Source organism: Dromaius novaehollandiae, chromosome 2 (genome assembly GCF_036370855.1).
Source record: "Dromaius novaehollandiae isolate bDroNov1 chromosome 2, bDroNov1.hap1, whole genome shotgun sequence".
NCBI classification, from domain to species: domain Eukaryota; kingdom Metazoa; phylum Chordata; class Aves; order Casuariiformes; family Dromaiidae; genus Dromaius; species Dromaius novaehollandiae.
Genome location: NC_088099.1, coordinates 113,828,099 through 113,847,511, shown reverse-complemented (window position 1 = coordinate 113,847,511; position 19,413 = coordinate 113,828,099).

The window sequence follows — 19,413 nt, the reverse complement described above, 5'->3', positions numbered from 1 at the left end:
CCAGCTGAGCTCTTCCAACAGATGGGTCTGTGAAATCGGTTGCCTTCCTCCAAATACAGAGCAACTATGTTGGCTAACTGAGTTCACCAGCTGTCACTAATCATTCCTCTTCTGGGGTAGATTCTCAGATTTCTGTTAAGCTATTGCTGTCAACACTGTTTCATAACAGTGCTAGCCAACGTATGTATAATAGTTACCAGTTTCCAGTTGTACAAATAAAATGTCTGCATGTTCACATATCAATAAACAGAACAGGTTCAGTGGGATAGAAAAAAATGGGATAGAAAAAGAGATAGAAAATGGCTGATCTCTTTTTCTTTCATAATTTTTAACAGAGGAAAGGCCAAACCTGAGTAATTATTGTCTGTTGATCTCACAAGCCCATGCCACAAAAACCTGAGTAGTTGAGGAAAAATAATTTATTCTAATCCTGTTCAGAATCACACCATACTATGAACAAATAACTTATATTTGAAATATCAAATCCAACAGTAGTAATACTGCAAAAGTAAAACCACTCCATTTTATGAACAAACCCATTTACATATTTTCACATGAAAAGATTTACTGTGCCTGGAGGAAGGACAGCATTCAGATTGGAGGCAAGATAACTTTTTATAAACTTCGTTTCTAGATCTGCTGCTGATTTCTAGCTTGTCTTTGGATAAGTCATTTAAAGAATAGCGTTCTTAGCTAGAATAGCAATTCCTCTTCCCTTTCTTTCTACCCCGCCTCCCACTTAACTGGAGCTACATTGATATTTGTAGTGTTCTGGATCTTCCACTGGCTGCCATGCCTAAAAGTCAGGAGATCTGAAAACCTGATACCCTATTCTGATGAAAAAGTAAGGATCAGAATTGCACCTTATTTCCTTTGTACAGATTTAAAACAACTGTAAAGTTTCTCACTTTCAAGGAGCCATGATGTGCCATTACATCCAGAGAACAAAAGGGCAGAATGAACAGTGAGAATAACAGAAGTTTTTGACAAGCAGTGTTGCAAGAAGAGATAAACAAACTGCAAACACAGTCTACTTTTGGGAAAAAATATTTAAAGCAGTGGAACTATAAAGCTAAATGGAGCTCTGCTGTCATGCATACTGTCCACTCTTATTTTCTTGGTATAAAAGCACAGGGAAAACTCCTGCTTTGTTTATACAAGCTTTCTCTAGCCAACTCCTGTAAATGACTTTCATTCTTTACCTGATGGAAAAAGGACAGAAAGGATACACACAATCTAGTGTATGTTGTATCAATAGGTGAACTGCTGTATCTACAGACAATTTGCTGCCACTGCCATCAGCTTCACTCCAGGTCTGCATGCAGTAGAGGTTCAAGTCCCACAGGCAATTTTTGCATTTTTAGCTCAGATATACATTCACTGGTTTATGTCAGATTATCCAGGTGACAGTGAAAGATCCCTCTCCCCTTTTCCTGCCATGTAAACACATGTACAGGCAATCATAGGGTAAAGTAACTGTTCAAGCCTAACACACTCATGCTTGAGTTGTATTGGTGTATATTGCCTTAATTCTCAACATTACTCAAGTTCATCACAGTAGAAAGGTCTAGCCTTCCAGTTGTGTTAACTCCTGGCACTTCAAATACCGTGAACAGTGCTATGGTAAACATCTCATTTATTTTCCTCTGAGACAGTCATACAGGGAAATCAGCCAGGTTTTGGGCAAAACAGTACCATATTTTGGATAAAAGAGGTCATTTTGTCCCATCTTTTAGTAGAGGCTTTGAGAGCTCTGTATATTATTTATGGATAATAAAGTGCTAGATATTTTTAGAAAACAACACTGCTTATAGATAGAAGTCTTTTGCATCCACCTATGGCATGCATTTACAATAATGTTTTGAGGCAATCAAGCTTGTGCTCATACTGAGGTCAAAACAGTGAAGTTTAAAGTGTTTTTCTAATGGGATCCCTGTATAACTGTCATATACTCTAAAATTTTCAGCACTGTTCAAGGTCAGAAGAGCTGCTTCCCTGGTACATCCATAGAATATTGTTGTTCCTATCATTTCAAATTCCAATTTTAAGGCAGAGCATGTTGACATTAAATATTATGAAAAACTAAGTTCTTAAAGTGCATGACAACAAGCTACTCTCATTCTACATGCAGAAGGCATTGTCTTGACAGTCATAATCAACTTCCCACTCAAAAAACACCTGTCAAAACAAAAAAAAGTTCGATGGGCAATTTTAGTATCTTTTGTCTTTCATCATGTTTTATTAGTACATGTGAAGTGTCATCAAGTGCCAGAGTTAGCTTTATAGTATGTGATTATCCTACATCAAGCTGGTTCTGGTATCTAGGAAAAACCTTGTCGGAGAAACAGTAATGGACTACCTACAGACAAGACATTTGAAAATTATCAGCACACCATTACATCTATTAGTAAAAGAGGACCTAGTTAAAATGGTCAGATGGCTTTCAGGTACTCTAAAATTTGTGGTATTCATTTGACATATAATGTTTTTAGATCTAAATTGCTGTATGCAGCACATAAGGAGCAGCGCAGAGTTATACTGCTGCAAAAGAGCTTGGGGAAAGGCTGTACACACTTTTGTCAAGCTGTCTGATGGGTTGGGATGCTTTCCACCATCCCCTGAGAAGTTGCTAAGTGCTCACTTCCATACACCTAGACGACCTACACAGCGTCTCTCCAGTGCCAATCCGTTTTGCACCACTGGGGACTGCCAGCTTTATACGTTCCTCTATTTCGTCAGGTGGAGAGACTGAGAAAGCACAATAAAAAAGAGTGCTTAGACCTTTCAACCTTCCAGCCTGTGCAAGAACCCATACCACATCAGGCCTACTCTTGATCTTATGGAGCACCATAAACGAGAATAGCATCTCACCAGTTGTACTACAGTTCTCTGTGCATCATTTTGAAACTCCATTTTCTCTATCACCTTGAGGAGCAGAGAGTGATAAACACATGCTAATAGTATGTGTTGTCTAAATTCAAACTAGAGAGGATAAAAGATGTATTATCATTTGGAGTGGGTTTACAAATAGCACACAAGCTGACTAGACTAATCTTCCTACAACATTCGCTCTATTTCCAGTTAAGAGACCTGTCCTAAAGCCTCCATGAACACTTTTTTTTTCCTCAGCATGACACAATGGGCCAGATATTCAGCAATGAAAATGTATATGTCACTGTTTTACATCAGCTACAGATCTGGCCCACTGAGCATACATAAAGCTGAAGCTAATCTGCTCTTTCTCAAACTGTGGGCCTCAGAACACGACCACAGAAGCAATAAATATATTGTCTGTAAAACCAGGAAACGCCAATTGTTAATGGAAGGGAAAGAGACATTTTCTTCATTTTGGTGCATATACAAGGCAAAATGCTGCTCTAACTTCACATATTTTGGCTCAGTTGCCATTATTTATAACTGGAATATGAATGTGAACAGTACAAAGAAGTAATAAATTTCTTGCTTGCAATTGAAGGCACCATGCTGCATTTGGAGCGTATAGTTGAAATTAACAGAAACACCATCAGCTGAACAGACAGACAGGGTTGGTGAAAAGATGCAGGGAGAGAAAAGGAAGACAAGAAGGCAGAATAAAGGAATCTGGGGTTTTACATTGGGGTCAGATCAATAGCACTGAATAATACAGAATCAGCGTAAGGGACAGTAGTGAAGTCCAAAGCCCCACTCCCCAGAGCATGATAGGCCTCTCTCCTTAGCTCTTCTGCCAACCAGTATCAAGTGCATTACCATTCTTCCCATAGTTAATAGTTGCAATTGTTCAACCAAACATCACTTTCCACAAATATATTACCATTTTCACTGGTTTTGTCAGCTCTCCTCCAAACTACTTGTTTGCCAGAACATCTTGAGGTAGCAAACACAAGAGAAACGCATGTACAGAAAAATAAGTTTGTTTCAGAATTATTCAACAGAAGAATTTGTACTGCTGTACACATTCCCCATGGGGAAAGAGAAAAAAACAACCTTATAAAAAAAAAAAAGACTGTACTTGAAGAATGAATTCAAGACCTAGTCAACAACAATGATTTCTAGAGGTTTCAATATGATCATATTTTCACTTGGTTTATATTAGACATTCTGGTCAAAATCTATTCTTAGAGATGCTCAAATATGGCGGTAATGCATTATAAGTACAGGAAAGATAGATTGGCAGGTGTGATTTTAATTACTGAGTTGCTTCAGAATTCCTCTCGCCCAGACTGTTGCACACAGGCAGCAGAAATACACAGGGACTTTTCAAGGAAGAGTCTACCTCAGCATGACAGCAATGAGTAAATGGATATTAGAAGTCTTTTACATTTGTGCTACAGAGCTTTATAAAGTGGTCTGTAAGAGTCTAGCCAGTCTAAAAAATTCAGGATCATCTTCTAGCCAGCTTGCAAACTATTCCGCTAAAAGAGAAGCCTAAGAAGCTAAAGTGCTCTGCTCGGACAAGTACAGCAAGGAAGTATTCTTATTCCAGTCACATAAAGAAGTCTGGACCAGAAAAAATGAGGCTGGATAAGTCACAGACACTCCCTAATGGATGGAGGAATTTCGTTCTCTACATACTGTGGAATATCAGTTTAGTCATTCAGTAATTGCAGTAAATATGGATTTGGAACATCTGACTTTTTTTTTTTTCAGTTAGTCATGATCCACTAAATGCGTTGCTCACTGGTTCTGTATGCTGTGTTGCAGAATCTCCTCCCTATTAACTCAGACCTAATGGCACACAAGGTACCTGAGTGCTTCCAATAAGTCCCAGAGAGCTTGTACTAGCTTTATGGGAGGACAGCCTGTCCAAGAGAAAACATTCTGCTCTTTAAAGCCAAAAACCCCACCTTACTTCTTTCTGTGAATGGTCTCTCTTCTTGCTTCAGAAGTTTCAATTCTTTAGAGCACTTTTATCCCCCCTCCTTGTTCTGCCACAAATATGTACATATATGCCACATATATGTACACGTAGGTGCCCCTCTCCTTGTTCTGCCACACATTGGTAAACATACGCCACATATGTTCTAACGAAGGAGAGGAACAGCTCCCGAGCCGAAGACTCCAAGGAGTAAAGCTGCCGAGCTCACATATGTTTTTTTTTAATTAATTCAAAGTTACTTGATAACAAAATATTTTTTCTCCCAGTTGTCTCCTCTTTTTTCAGATTAAACAGGCTGCCTCTGAACACATCACTGTGTTTCAGATCCTTGCTGTTCAATTGTAAACAAAATCTTAATCCTTATACAAAAGTATATGTTTATCTGCTCACAGTGGACTACAACTACTGTAGCTGTATTTCTCAGGCTTTTCAGCCACCAGGCCTGAACAAAGTACCCCTGCTGGTGTCTGTCAGCATCCTGCATTTCCATTTTCCCATGACATTTTCTCCAGAGCAGCCAGAGAGGTGGGTTCCTTCTGCTAACACCACACCTCCATCTGTAATTGTCTAGTGAAGCTGAAATGTGGACATGTGCAAGGACTAGGTGCTCTTCAGGTTATTGCCTGACCTCAGTATCTGAGTCACCTCAGAGAGAGCGAGTCAGTCCAGGTAGGACTCACCACTTTATAACTACCATAAATGTGTGGCATCAGTAGCAGCTGCACCCTAGCCCAGCTCTGACAGCTTGTCCCTATGAGAGCTGATCCTCTACAAACTTGCATGTAGTAGCATATCTGCAAGTAGGCATCTGAGGCTCTTTTGGATGGGAGATGTTAGGGTGACTGGTAGGCCCTCTGGGAGCCTTCGGGCAGTCTAGAGCAAGAGGAACTTCAAGACGATGGACAGAATAGTAGATTCTCTGAGAAAGGTAGCCATGGGCAGCTGAGAAGAGGAGGCACCTGGCAAAGCAACTGCTAGAGCTGGGTGGCATTAGACATCAAGAGAGCATCAAGGAGAGTTGCCAAGCAGACAAAAGCAGCTCCAACAGTGACTGCTGGAGGGTAAGTGCAGGACAGCTGTAGCAGGAATATATAGGTCTGCCCTCCTGTAGATGGTGACTGTTGACTGATGACTGTGAGTTGTTCAGTTATGAGAACACCTTCCCCTGTGGAAGGGCTGGAAACACTGCGTTGCCAGCAGGAAGAGCTGTCCAGAAGGAAGATGCTAGAAAGGCATTCTCTTGGCAGCAGCTGGCCCCAGGTGCAGGCAAGAGTGAACATTTGGACATCATGTAGGAAGAGAGCACACTGAAAGAGAGATGTGAACTTTCTAGCAGCCACAAGAGAGATGCATGGAGAGACAGAGCAGCCACCCTTCAGGCAGATTGTGCAGAAATATTGATAACATAGTGGAGGTAACTATTTCTGAAATGGCAGGTGGGAAGAGAAATATGAACCAACTGAAGCTGGTACAGAGGAAAGAGAAAAGTAGTCTCCATTTCTGGAGCTTTTCATGATTACATGGGGATGAGAAAATATATTGATAGGGATAGAGGAAGTGGCAGGATTTCATCTTAGGTCATTGGGAAGTAAAAGGGACAAAATTCTCTTTACGAAAGCCATTCTAGAAATATGAAGGAGATAATGAAGAAACATAAGAAAGCACAGACCACACAACCCTAAAGTCCATTCAGCCCTGTGGCAAATAGCAGATTAGCAGAAAATGTGTCCAAGTTTTGCAAGGCAGTCTCTCAGAAGAAAGGTTTGCTCTAGCACAGCAGAGATTGAGGAGTAATACTTTTAGGGCAGCCCAGGAGCAAGGGAAGCAAGGGAGGACTGGCTCACACAACATGCCTTCCCAAAGTGTGGGGAAACAGCACCAGTGAAGGACAAGTTGAGAAGCATTGCTGGGCTGTCCCAGAAAGATAAGTGTAGTAATCTTCTATCCTGTCATGGAAGGCAGATTTCTCTGGGCACAGACGGGCTCATTTCAGTCACCTTCCCAAAAGTAGTTTGCTACCATTGTAGACAAACTGTCAAAGAAAGGAAAAGAAAGTGGTCTTGAGAAAAGTACACCACTGTTATACCTACTACATGAGATGGTGGCAGTCTGTTCTTTACCTGCGCCTGTTTTCAGGCAGGACACAACACTGGATTTTGTATAGTAAATGTTAATCTATTTAAGGGATGATGTTGATTTATGAGGCTTTCATTGTGGATCCACAGCCATACTTAGGAAATGTAGTGTTTCAGGCTGCTTGTGTGTCCTAGAAAATATATATATATAGATTCAGTTCTCTGGTGTCTTTGGTTTGCATGTATTCTTCCCATGTCTCATTAAATGAAACATCTTAGAAGAATTTTAACAAGAAAGCAACTACTTTCTTTTCAGTGACAATAGACCCGCACCTGCACTCTGTCACACTGGGTTTGAAACTCACCCAGGCTCCATGTCTCTATCCGGGAGGAAATATGGGATCTCTGCCTTTTTCTTCCTGACTCACCTCAGAACAACAAGTTTTGAGCTGGGAGAAGTGTAAGATAAAACAGTCCCACAGCATCTAATACTCTGCCCTAATGCAAAACTAATCCCCCCACTGTACTGTCCTTTCACAGTAACAGTAAACAGAGAAATGCTTGTAACTGGAAATATAGTTGACTAGTAAGGGAGGCACAAAGCAGGTGTAATATCTGCAGCTCAGTTCTAATTATATGAGATTTAAAGTCATAACACACTGAACTGACAACATTTTGTGTATGCAAATTTAGATCTTAAGCTGATCCTTCCCAAAGCAGTCTTTTCCCTCACGTATATAGGGGTGGCTAAACCCATGAATACCTGCTATCAGTCTCTGAGACCTTACAAAGACAGTGCTATTCACTGTGGAACAATTTTTTGGAGGACTATAAAGCTAAATTACCTGAAATTAGATTGTTTAAATTCTGAACTGTGAAATCACAGTACAAAGTTTGAAGTAAATCTCAGAAATTGAAAAAAGAGACAGAAAAAGAGAAAGTCCAAGACTATGATACACAGCCAATTAAAATCCTATACTCTAGTGGGTTTGAGTGTGCAATACAAGATTTATTCTCCTGTGTATATAAATCTATGTCTCACACATTCAGAGAAATGCAGTTGTGTTTACTCCAGAGTACAGAGTTCCAGATATATACACGCGGAACTCCAGATATACATATGAGCACCTTATTGCATTACAATTTTCCATTACATTTTTCCAACCCTTAAAATTTTATGTCAGAGAGCCCACTGGAATATGCCCCAGTACATTCAGCACTTGCCCAAACAATACAATCTGAAATCCTAAGGGTCACCCAAGTTTCAACTGCTGTGATACCTCCTACCACCTCCAAGCTTTGCCTGGAATGAGAGGAGGTTTTCAGATCGTGTGAGAATTTAAGCTACAGGTTCAGCACTTGAATACTACCATTCTTTCAGCTGTGTGATATAACTGTGAAGTCTCAGATCTTACAGTAATTTCAATCTATACTAAAAATAGCAACTACAGCAACTCCAGAAGTTGTTCATTTTTTTTGCAAACAGCCAATGCAGGCCTAATAATAAAAATGTGCCAAAAAATGCCAATGATAGATACAGAAAGGAACTAGATGGATTCTCTCTGCAGTTTGTTTGAAAAAGGATAATTTAATTGCTTCTGAAAGGCCAGTTACAGCAAGATAGACATCACAGCCTCCCAACATTAAGTGGCAGCTCTCATTAATAAAAACACCAAAGGTGTTAAAATAGTCAAGTAATAGGTTTTAAAACAAACTCACACAAAGTTCACTTTGTAGTGGCTTTTCAGATATCATCAGTATTACTGTACCATTTGATGCTTGGGCTATACCATTAATAGTCACAATACAATCTACAAATAAAAAAATGCTTAATAAAACTGCCTACAAAAGGGTATGCTGTTTTCTGTAAAGTGCAGATAAGAACACTGTACAATTTATATCACAGTTCTAGAGATTATCTCACATATTTCTTCACTTAGCCAATTATTTTCCCAATATCAAACATGCAAAGGCAATATTCTTAGTAAATAATGTCACAGAGCACACCCGGAAAATCAAGGCCAAAAGAGAAGGAGTGCAAAATAAACAGAATATGGGGAAGATTTCCTACCATTCTGTAAAATAAATAAATAAAAACTTATTTGGATCAGAAAGAGATTATTTCTTTCCAAACAGTACAGGACTGTATCAGAAAAGAATCCTGGAAATAAAGTTACCAAAGATGAAAATTTAAGATCCACCTAGACATTTGGTTTCTTAGTAAGTCTGATTACTGTGAAGATGTCAGACAACTATAAAGATAGTTGAGACAAATGTTTACTTGTGTCTCTACTTGTCTTTCACCATTGTGAAACCATTGTACAAATCATGCTGCCACTCTCCAAGTATTTTCCCAACGAACAAAAATACATGTTCTTTTCAGAATTCTTTTCTGATTCAGGTCATAATTTAGAAGATCCGTTCTCTCTAAAGGATCACACAGAGTATTGCAGTTTATCGTTAAACTACATTGGCTTGGCAAGTCAAAAGACACTTATCTTTATTGACAAATAAGTCGGAGACAAATTGGAAATCTTTAAAACATCTTTGTTAAGTGTTCTGATCATGAAAAGGGTTTAATTTTCTATAAGATACCTCTGGAATATTTTAACACTTTCACAGCACAGGCAATCTAGAAGAACAGATTCAAGAACCTTCCACAACATTTCACTTCTGGCCTGGGAACTTCTATATAAAGAACGTGCACAAAGGTACTTTTTAGGGAGTTACTGGCACCTGAAAGTGGTCCCTAAAGTATAAACATAGCATTGCTACCATGCGAGCTTATAGTTAACAGTTTAAAAATGAGGTGTGGAGGGAGAGAGTCCAGCACTGAATCTTTTCTGGTGCCTACACTGAGGCACTGTACTGCACACGTATCCAGCAGAACCCTCATTCAGCTTGTAAAGTCTGATCCCGTATCAGGCATAGATCATGGAAACAGTTTAAAAATAAATTTTCCCAATGAATAGCAGGTGGGACTACCCTACAAAACATTTTTTGGCCAGCGGTACAGACCCGCTGAAATATTTCACCCAAAAGAACGATAAAAGAAGTATTGCTTGAAGCTTTGGTCATAGTCTGGCTGGTGTCTGGGCAGAGCCTGATAACGCTCATGCTTTATGAAGGAATCTGCATGTTTAATCTGTGTGTTTACCTTCTATATGTGACGACTGGCTGACACAGCCATTTTCTAGTCAAGGTGATCTCGCAAGCTCAAGCCTTCTCCATCCAGAGATGGACTGAAGGGAACCCACTGTAAACACTGGGTTGTAATGTGATTTGTGAGTACCTGATAAAAGAAAATATTTTAAGTGTGTTGCACCTGAAACTCCAGATCCTTACATAGGAGATGACTGGATTTGCTGACAAGAGTTCAAATGGTCAGTGACAGTGAAGGCCATCATGGTCTTCAACCTGCACACCCTGGTGCTGTGTTCCTCACTAAGGGAAAGTGAGAGGGAATTTGGCAATGATTGCTTCTGAAAGCACTATAACATCGTGCAATGAAACAAAAAAGATACTAGCAGCTCAAGAATGAGGGTATTTGAAATAGTCTAAATTTACACTAGCCCTTTTAAGCCCATTTGTATTGCACATCAACTCAAGATAATACTGACCTTGTCCTATTTACCCTGGCAGGACTGTCAGATTTCAGATCTCAAATAAGGTTTACTCAAACCCTGATTTATTGTGTCTACAAAATGATTAAAAAGTACATAAAGACTTAAACCAAGCATTCTCTTAGTTAAACATCCTCTGTACCAGCACACAGAATAAGAGAGGGAGGGGATCTAACAAGTGTGATAAAAAATACAATATTTTCCTTAATGCTTACCTATGACTTTACGCTGTATTAGATTTTGGCCCCAGATCAGGGTCTTTATTGCCTAAGTGGGAGGAGAATGGTAGTGCTATTCTCTGTATTTAAATTCATCCTTCAAGAAAAAGCAAAATAAAATAATGACACTTCCTACCAGAAATACCTTATACTGATAAACACCAATTGCAATCTACATCAGTATCAGGCGCTACACTGCAGCTTACAATGTCATGGCATAGGGTGCTCCTTTCTTTGGATTTCTTCTGCAGTCCATGGACAAAGAGAAGCACTTCCAAAGGCCGACTTAAAGCATCCAGATTGGGCTTCTGCTCTGAACCAACCTTTAGAGGTGACTCTAGAGTGAGCTCACTCTTGTGAGAAAGACATTTTTGTAAATTTTTTCTGCTTCCTATTTACAAACAGTTTTCCTATTCCCATTTGAATCCAGTTTTTGACCTGACCACTATTCACCGTCAGCTTCACAAGCAGTCTAATCTAGGCCCAAAAATCCAGACTCAGTACATTTTAATGAACTGTTCAGACAGAACTGAAAATGATCATTTTCATGAACAAGATGATGAACATCAGTACTCCAACAGTTACAAAGAAAGTTTGCTGGTTGCTGCCCTTACTGTCCTTTTCCACAATGAACTCAGCCAGCCATCTGTGAGCAAAGCAATTAATGGAAGCACAGAAGCCAGAAAATATCAATTACTTTGTAACAGTATGCTAACTTTTTAAGTGCTTTTAAATGACTAGTATATCCACCATGTTCTGCCCAGTGCCCGTAACGTCTGTTTAAGGATGGGCAAAAACTACAACCCCAGCAAAAAATGTAAATTCAGACACAAACTGTCCATATCACCTAACTCAGTAGATCTTATGCTTTCCCACTCAGGGGAAAAGCCAGCACCCTTTGACCCTGTGACACTCTCAAAGGTTGTAATAGCCCACAACAAATACAGGACCTGTGGCAAGTGCTTTGTGGTAATGATATTACCACATTAGTGGTAATAGTAAGCGGGCAGTACCATGACAAAGCAAATACAAGAGGTTTCCAAATCCAAATATTACATCTAATCTCAACAATAATAAACCGAATATCTCATCATCCTTCTGTGTTAAATTTTTGTCTCTCAAGCATTTCTTCTCTTGAAGCATCGCATAGTTACTCCCCACTAAAATATCTGAAAAGCTGAAAAGGCTTCCAGAGGAAAATGTATTCAGAGATCTATACATAAAAGCAATGTGGATATCTTATCTAAAAAATAAATAATTTTTAACATAAGTTTAAAAGATAAATAACATTTGCTCTATGTGATTAAGTATTTCTTCATTGCTCAGTGAAATAAGAGGTTATGCTTTGCCATTAGGATGCATCAATATGCCATGTGTATACTTACAGTAGGCCGTGCTCATAGCATTAGCTATATATTTCCGACAAATGCTTTGTTCTTATTGCCAAAATTTAGCACTTATTTTATATCCCATTTAATCTGGATGACAAAAATAGATATTCTAATATATTTACACCAAATCCTGGCAACAACATTAGGCTGTCACCATCATATGGAGCAAACTTTCACTTTGCCAAAGGACATCTAAGATTTAGTTGAATTGATTATCAAGATTGTGTTTGGCCTGCAAACCTGTACAGCCCTACATCACAATGACATTTAGTTACTAATAATTACTTCATTTTTACAATTGTGTTTTTCAGGAAAATATCTATGGCCAAGTAGTTCGCAAGATCGTGCCTGTTTCTTCTCTAATTTTAAGGCAAAATGTACTATAAGCTCATAGTACAAGTTATGTCTTCTTCCATATAACCTTGCACGCAAGTTGGTATTTACTGTGAATTAAGTAATGCAGTAGGTCCTTGCATTTATTTTTCTTTGTCATTTTCAGCAAACCTCTATAGCCTTTACAGCGGGCAGCACTTTTAAGTCAACTTTTTATTTGAAGTACAAGCTGGCTGGCATCCAGGCTGCAGCCTACCATGAAAAAGCCAAAGAAAAAAAATACAACACAGGAAGGGCAAAGTCAGAAGGCTCCAGTCTCCTCTGACTGAACAGATCCATTCCCATTAATCTTTGCAGGCACTTGCTGCCCACATGACCACACTGATGGGAAACAAGGCCCTCGAGATGAGACAGGGGACCACATGCCACCTGAGAAGAGAGCAGCCCTGGTGCGCAAGTGCCCTGGCACTGGAAGGCTGAGACAAACATTGCTGATTTGCCAAGTGCTAAGTTTTTCCAGTTGCTAAACTGATTTAAACAAGCTTGTTTTGTGCTAATGCTCATTCACAATTCCACATGAGGGAACTCTGACTTTATGGCGTTTGGCTTGAGGCATCTTCTCATAGCCTGATTGCCATTAACCCCAGCACTTCTACAGCACTTGAAGTCATGCAATCTCCATTGCAATTAATGGCAGATGGACTAAGTCCCATACAAATGTAAGGAAAAAGAGAGGAAGATATAACTCTAGTTAGATCTTCAAGAATGCACACCTCAAGGAATGGTGGGAGCAGAATGAAAAACCATGTGGTTCTAAGGAAACATAAAAGCTGAAAACATGGCGGTGTATAGCAAAGAAAGATAACTCGATCATGGACAGTGCGCAGTGGGTTTGACGGTTTGAAAGGGTACAAAAATAAAGCAAAAAATACTGAAGATACCTCCCTTTTCATGATCTGTTTAAGAAAAGAAGCAGTGTAATACCAAAGAAACAAAGTCCTGCAATTCCTAAGAAGATCTAATGGAGCGATGACAAGATATCTTTTAAAAGAAAAGTGTGGTCGAATGGGGATGAATTCACTGGAAGGTAGAAGTCTCCTTCCTTTGGATGAGAAAAGTAGGTTAGATGAAACTCCATCAAATATAATGTAGGAGGAATCTGAGTTGACAGAAGAATTGACATGAAAAGTTTAGAACGGTCCCAGTATATCAGTTTCATGATTAATGGGAATGGCATTCTTAAAAGTCATGCTTAAAACTATTTTGAATTGAAAAACCTTAAAGCTTCAGAACTAAGTTTCTTTACACACTGTGAATACAATCATATTGGAAGACGGGGTCTCGATATACACACACGCTCCACAACCATCAATACTGTTAACGTCCTATCTATTTTACTAATGACATCAGAGATCAGTTAAGGGAACTGTCCAATTTTAAATATTCAATGTACTTTTCTTTTCTTATTCTACCTGCTTACTTGTAACATTTCAAAGAACTTGAATAATGAAATCACACACATCATTGATATGTTCTCAGTTTTACTTTCAGGTTCTCCATGCTCCCAGGCAGAGCTGTCAGTGCTGGAATTTTTGCTTAGCAAAACAGTTTCTATCAGAATTCTTATTTCAAGGAAAGTAAATATTTCTGTCAGTCTTAAAATTTTACTAAAGGAGTGCTCTTTGGATTTTTTTTTTTTAATATAAAATCTAAATTTAAAGCTAACCTGGAATTGACAGAATGCTTTCAAATCTATCCCTGTGAAATGTACCCGAGCAGATTTGCTGAATTATTGTTTTAAAATCAGATTTTCTTGTTCATTTTATATTACAATGAAATAAAGAGGAAAATGTGGATGACTGTGAAAAGCTTCTAAATTACACATTGGCACTGGAAAATAAGATAATGAAAGTGCTCTCAAAAACAAATGGAAGGTAAAAGTTACATATGTCAAAATGGCTGGTACTGTAAACTGAATGTTAAAGACTACATACTGAAAGTAAGCAGTAACTCTGACACATATTTTGATGTATAATAAACTAAGATACAGGACTACAGATTGCAACATCTTAAGTAAAAGAAAAAAGATTAAGTTTAAAGCATAAACAGATTTTGCAGGGTTTTGAAGGGGGGTTATTTTTGTTTTTCATGGAGTGAATTCTGTTGACAGAATTAAAGGAAGAAATATCACCGATAGATAGATAAATAAATATTGGACCATAAAGGACAGGAACCTGTTATTCCAAAGCAGTCTTATATGCCATGTATTTCACTATGCCAGTTCTGGATATCCCTTATTGTTTTGGAATGAGAAAAGTTGCATATCATACTGTTCTTTGAATATAGAAAGCTTTTCTGTTCTTTTTTTTCTTTTTGAAATGAAGAATTAGTATCCAGCAAGATACGATTTTAAAAGTCCTCTTGTATCAAATATAAAGAATTAATTTGCATTGGGGCAATCAGGTAAATATCTCCTCTATTTTTATAAAAATTAAGAGAAAAAATAGGAAAGCAGTGAAAAAAATAGTTTTTTTATAAATCCATCATCCACCTTCCTTATGGCACATATACCACTACTACATAGACATCCTGCCTTGGTTAGTGATACATTTGCTGTGGGAACTCTTTATTAAACACTGGTTACACACCTCTGCCTGAGTTGTAACTCTTAACCCACAATAACAAGGCAAGGTGTGTTAGATATTATAATGATGTGGGGAATCTTTTGATTTAAGTAGCAACACACTGCAGTCCTGAAAAAATGCATTCAGAAATGGGCAAAAAATGGATAATCCTCATATAATTTTACCCAGGAGCAGAAAAATGAAAAGATCAGTCCTTGGAAGCAGAACAGTTACAAAAATTATTAGAAAGGCAGTGGCCCCAAATGGCCCTGTATTCCATATATCTCTGGAACATAGCAAAGAAAATATTTGTAGCTCTGATGGCAGAGACAGACAAAATGATACTGTTTTGTAATGGAGAAGTGTCTTTAAAAAATTGTTTTGTAACATGGGTAAACTTGTTTTGCTGCCAAAATGATTTTAATTTTAAACAAATTTATATCAAAAATGCCCTATGTGCTATGTCTCAAATGACAAGGCCTGGCTGGCTGCCCATTCACATCTGTTGTCAATATCCACCTCCCTGAAGTACTGAAAATCCCATAGCCACAGCCTGAATAATTTTTTTCTACAGCAAACAACAAGCTTTGTCATGAACTAAGCAATGACTTCAGCAGAGCAGGCAAAGACAGAGGGAGCAGATGAAAAGAAATGAAAAAATAGGAGTGTTAAGAGAGTTTGCATTTAGGCTTTCACCTCCTGTTGGTTATTTAGTTTCAGAGGGACTAGAAAAGAAACTGAAGTGTCCAGACATAATGTATTCTCTGTTATAAAAAAGGATTCAGGAAAATAGTAGAAAGTAAACGTAGCCATCTCCACCTCTAGGATGAGGGGCTTTGTGAGTAGGGCATAAAAAAAGAACAGAGTAGGAATTTAGACCCAAGTTAGGACCTAGTCAAGCTTCTTTTTTTCAAAAAGCTGAGTATCTGCATCTTCTATTTATGTTCTTTCTAAAAGGGCTGATTTTTGCAAGGGATGAGTAGTTGCAACTTCAGTTTAAATCCACTACTTATTCATGCATTTAGAAGATTAGTTTTAGACACCTGTCATTTGAAAATATCAGTCTTAACCATGCAATAAATAACATCAGGATTTCTCAGTTCTGCTTTGTATGTGGACAACAGAATGCTTTTCACTTTTTAATCCTCTCACTTTTAAAAAGCTCTCATTTCTGCTCTGAGGTATACTGAAGACAAGTGTGCATGTATGTATGTGATGCATTTCAGATCTGCTCCATTTTTCCCCTCCTATTCATCACTACAGTTGGATACACACTCTGCTGCCATCTCCCACCCTGTTCTCTGGGGAACTGAGACATGATCATTCATTATCCTCCACTGCTAAGTAGCAGCAATAGCTACTAGTATTTTATCTGCAGAACTGAGGACCTTCAGAAATCCTCCATCCACATGCAAGGTGTGCTTTTTAGAATCACATGCCTCCTCTACCAGAGGAACACCTACTTTTTAGAACAAGTAAAAGAAAAATTCTACCAAAAGAATCAAAGCTAGAGACAAGAGTGAGAGAAATAACTACCACAAATGAGAAAAGTGAGTCATGTCTCTTAAGTTACTGCAGGAACCTTCTCCAGCTCTTAGTTAATGAGAGTAGTATAAGATCCTAGAATTTCTCCCCTTCATCTCTCTGTTTGGAAACTGCAGCAGTTGTTGCAGTTCTGCAGCTGTTCCACATCTGAAATGTGGATATTACAAGAGATACCCACACCTTTTGTTATATCCAACCTAATTGTATAGCAGTTGTATCACACAAACTCAGGCGTGCTGACAAAGATAGAGCTTTATTAGAAGATCTAAAGACTTTCTACTGGGAAAAAAATCTTTCATCCAGTTTTGAAGACAACAGCGAAAGTTTTCATTGTGTGTAAGATTGGATCTGCCCTTAAGCAAGATTTCAGTGGAACAGCCCTTCACTACCACAGTGGGAAATGAATTCTATACAAAAAGAAGGCAGCAACAAAACACTATCTGGTGTGCCAAGAGAACCAAAACTGTGATAAATAAATTCACCACTTGTACTTTACAATCATAAAATTTTTGAGTTTCCCATTATTGAGCAGTTGATGTTCTCCATATTTCTATGTGATTATGTATATAGAGATAAAAAAGTATAGATAATTTGTGACAGACTACACAGTTACGAATGGTCTTTATTTTTACCTACTTTTACTAAATCCAAGACTAAGCAAAGTACTTCAGTGGTGTTCCACTCTTTTACCTATAAAACAAAGTATTCTTCTGAGAATCCTTTTTGTTCCAATGCTAATTTATGAACTAGTTTTATCAAGAGTTATTGGATATCAATCTCTGATTCACTTTTGTTTGTTCTAACAGTAGTCCAGCTCACAAAAGCAGCTAAAAAAATTGCTGAATCTCACAATGTATCTTTATTTAAAGGTGACTGTTTTTGGAGGATGAGATATACTTGTCTCAATACATTAAGATCTTGCCTTAATGGCATATTTGCATTCTGAGCGATAACTTTCACCCTCTCTAGTTTTCAACTCCAAGTATTTTTATATAATAATCAATATTAGGCCTATGATTTTAAGTACGCATTTTACTACTTGAGATTTCAGGAAGATTTTCTAAGTAAAGCCTCATCTCTGAGTCAAAACAGTTGCACACTGCAGAAAAAACAGGCAGAGCCATAAAACAAGGTGTACATTGTGGATTGTGCCAACATATTACCTATGACCATGGCTGATCTGTCTGTTAGGTTAACAGGTCACTGGCATGGAGCCACTAACTCTCAGGGAACAGCCTCTCTCATGGTATTTTGATATTTCCCCTTCTGGATTTGACCCAGCAGAGAAGTGCAAGAGCATATGAAAACTGGGAGTGGAGCTGGGAAGCTAAACAAACTATTTCAAACCTCAAATGTTTAGGTTAGATGCTTATGTGGTCTTAACCAGCTCACCCATCCCTAAATACTACAGCACCAGGAATGATGATTTAAAATTATAAGAATGATATAACAGTGCCAGTCACTGTTGAGTGCATTCCACATTTCCTGCAATAGGTTCTCTACCAACGAGCACACTATGTGGATATTTTGGGCATACATATAGTAATAAGGGTTTGCCTTTTCCCAAATCTTTTTTTAAGCTTGTCTTTGTGGATTATTTGGACATGCTATATTTACTGCCCTGCTTGTTCCAGAGCTGCTGAAGGAATCTGCTAAATAGTCAGATACCACAACTGGCAGGAAAACTGTATTCCAGGAAAGAACCCAGCACTATGCCATGCACCAGTAGGGTGCAGCTCTCAGTCCAGGCTAGAGTAACTGAATAGTCTTGTTGTACGCACAAGAGCCTGGTACTTGCCCTGGCTGACAAGCCAAGACCCACTAACAGTATGTTGCCTGTGAATAGCTAAATCTGCTTTAAGCAGTTCTTCTTTTGCCTTCTCCTGTTTCACAGCTGTCTTGGCAGTATTGCTATCTACACCAGGAAACTGTATTACTTTGATTGGACTATCTCTATTTTGAACACCATTACTTTGTATAAAAAGGTGGTATTTATTCCTGTATGGGAAGGGGAAGACTTGCACTATTGTAAAGGTGCTTTATCATGGAAAAGTACCTTCACAGTAGAGTTCTTTACTGCTGAAACTCTATTCTTTAGTTTTAGGGGATTTTTTTAATCACAACACTGAACAAAGTTATAGTACCTAAAAAGCAAGGGTCTGTTGGCTCAAAGTGAGCAATCTGCTTTTTTCTTTCTTGGTGAAGGCACTGAGATCGTTGGCTCATTGATTTCAACAGCATCCAATTCTCATCCATGTCAAAATGAGTCAGTAAGACCACAAAAGATCATTGGGGTCATTCCTTCATGCCTGTTCAGTTTTTCACGACAGTTCAATAACGTAAGTTTTCTACTGTCTTACCAAGAGGTCACAGTGCTGATGCCTTCAGCTACCCGTTATGCCACTGTCCCTCTCATAAAAGCTTTATTTTCTTGTCAAGCCTTTATTTTTCTTGACTCCAGTTATTTAGTTGTTGATGTTCACATCATCACACCATCATCATTATCATCTGAAAAGGAAAAACAGACAGAGATGGCTGTTCAAATAGACTTGGGTTTCATTGTGGTGATGTCTTTTATCTATCACAGTACACCTGCCTTAATGGATGAGAAACGTATCTTCACATCTACAGCTGTGTGTCGCAATTAAGAACATGCATCTGCCACTGCTCTTTCACTTCTTTTACAATCTTTAAAAAAAGGGGAGGGAGGGCTGTCTAGAAATAGTTT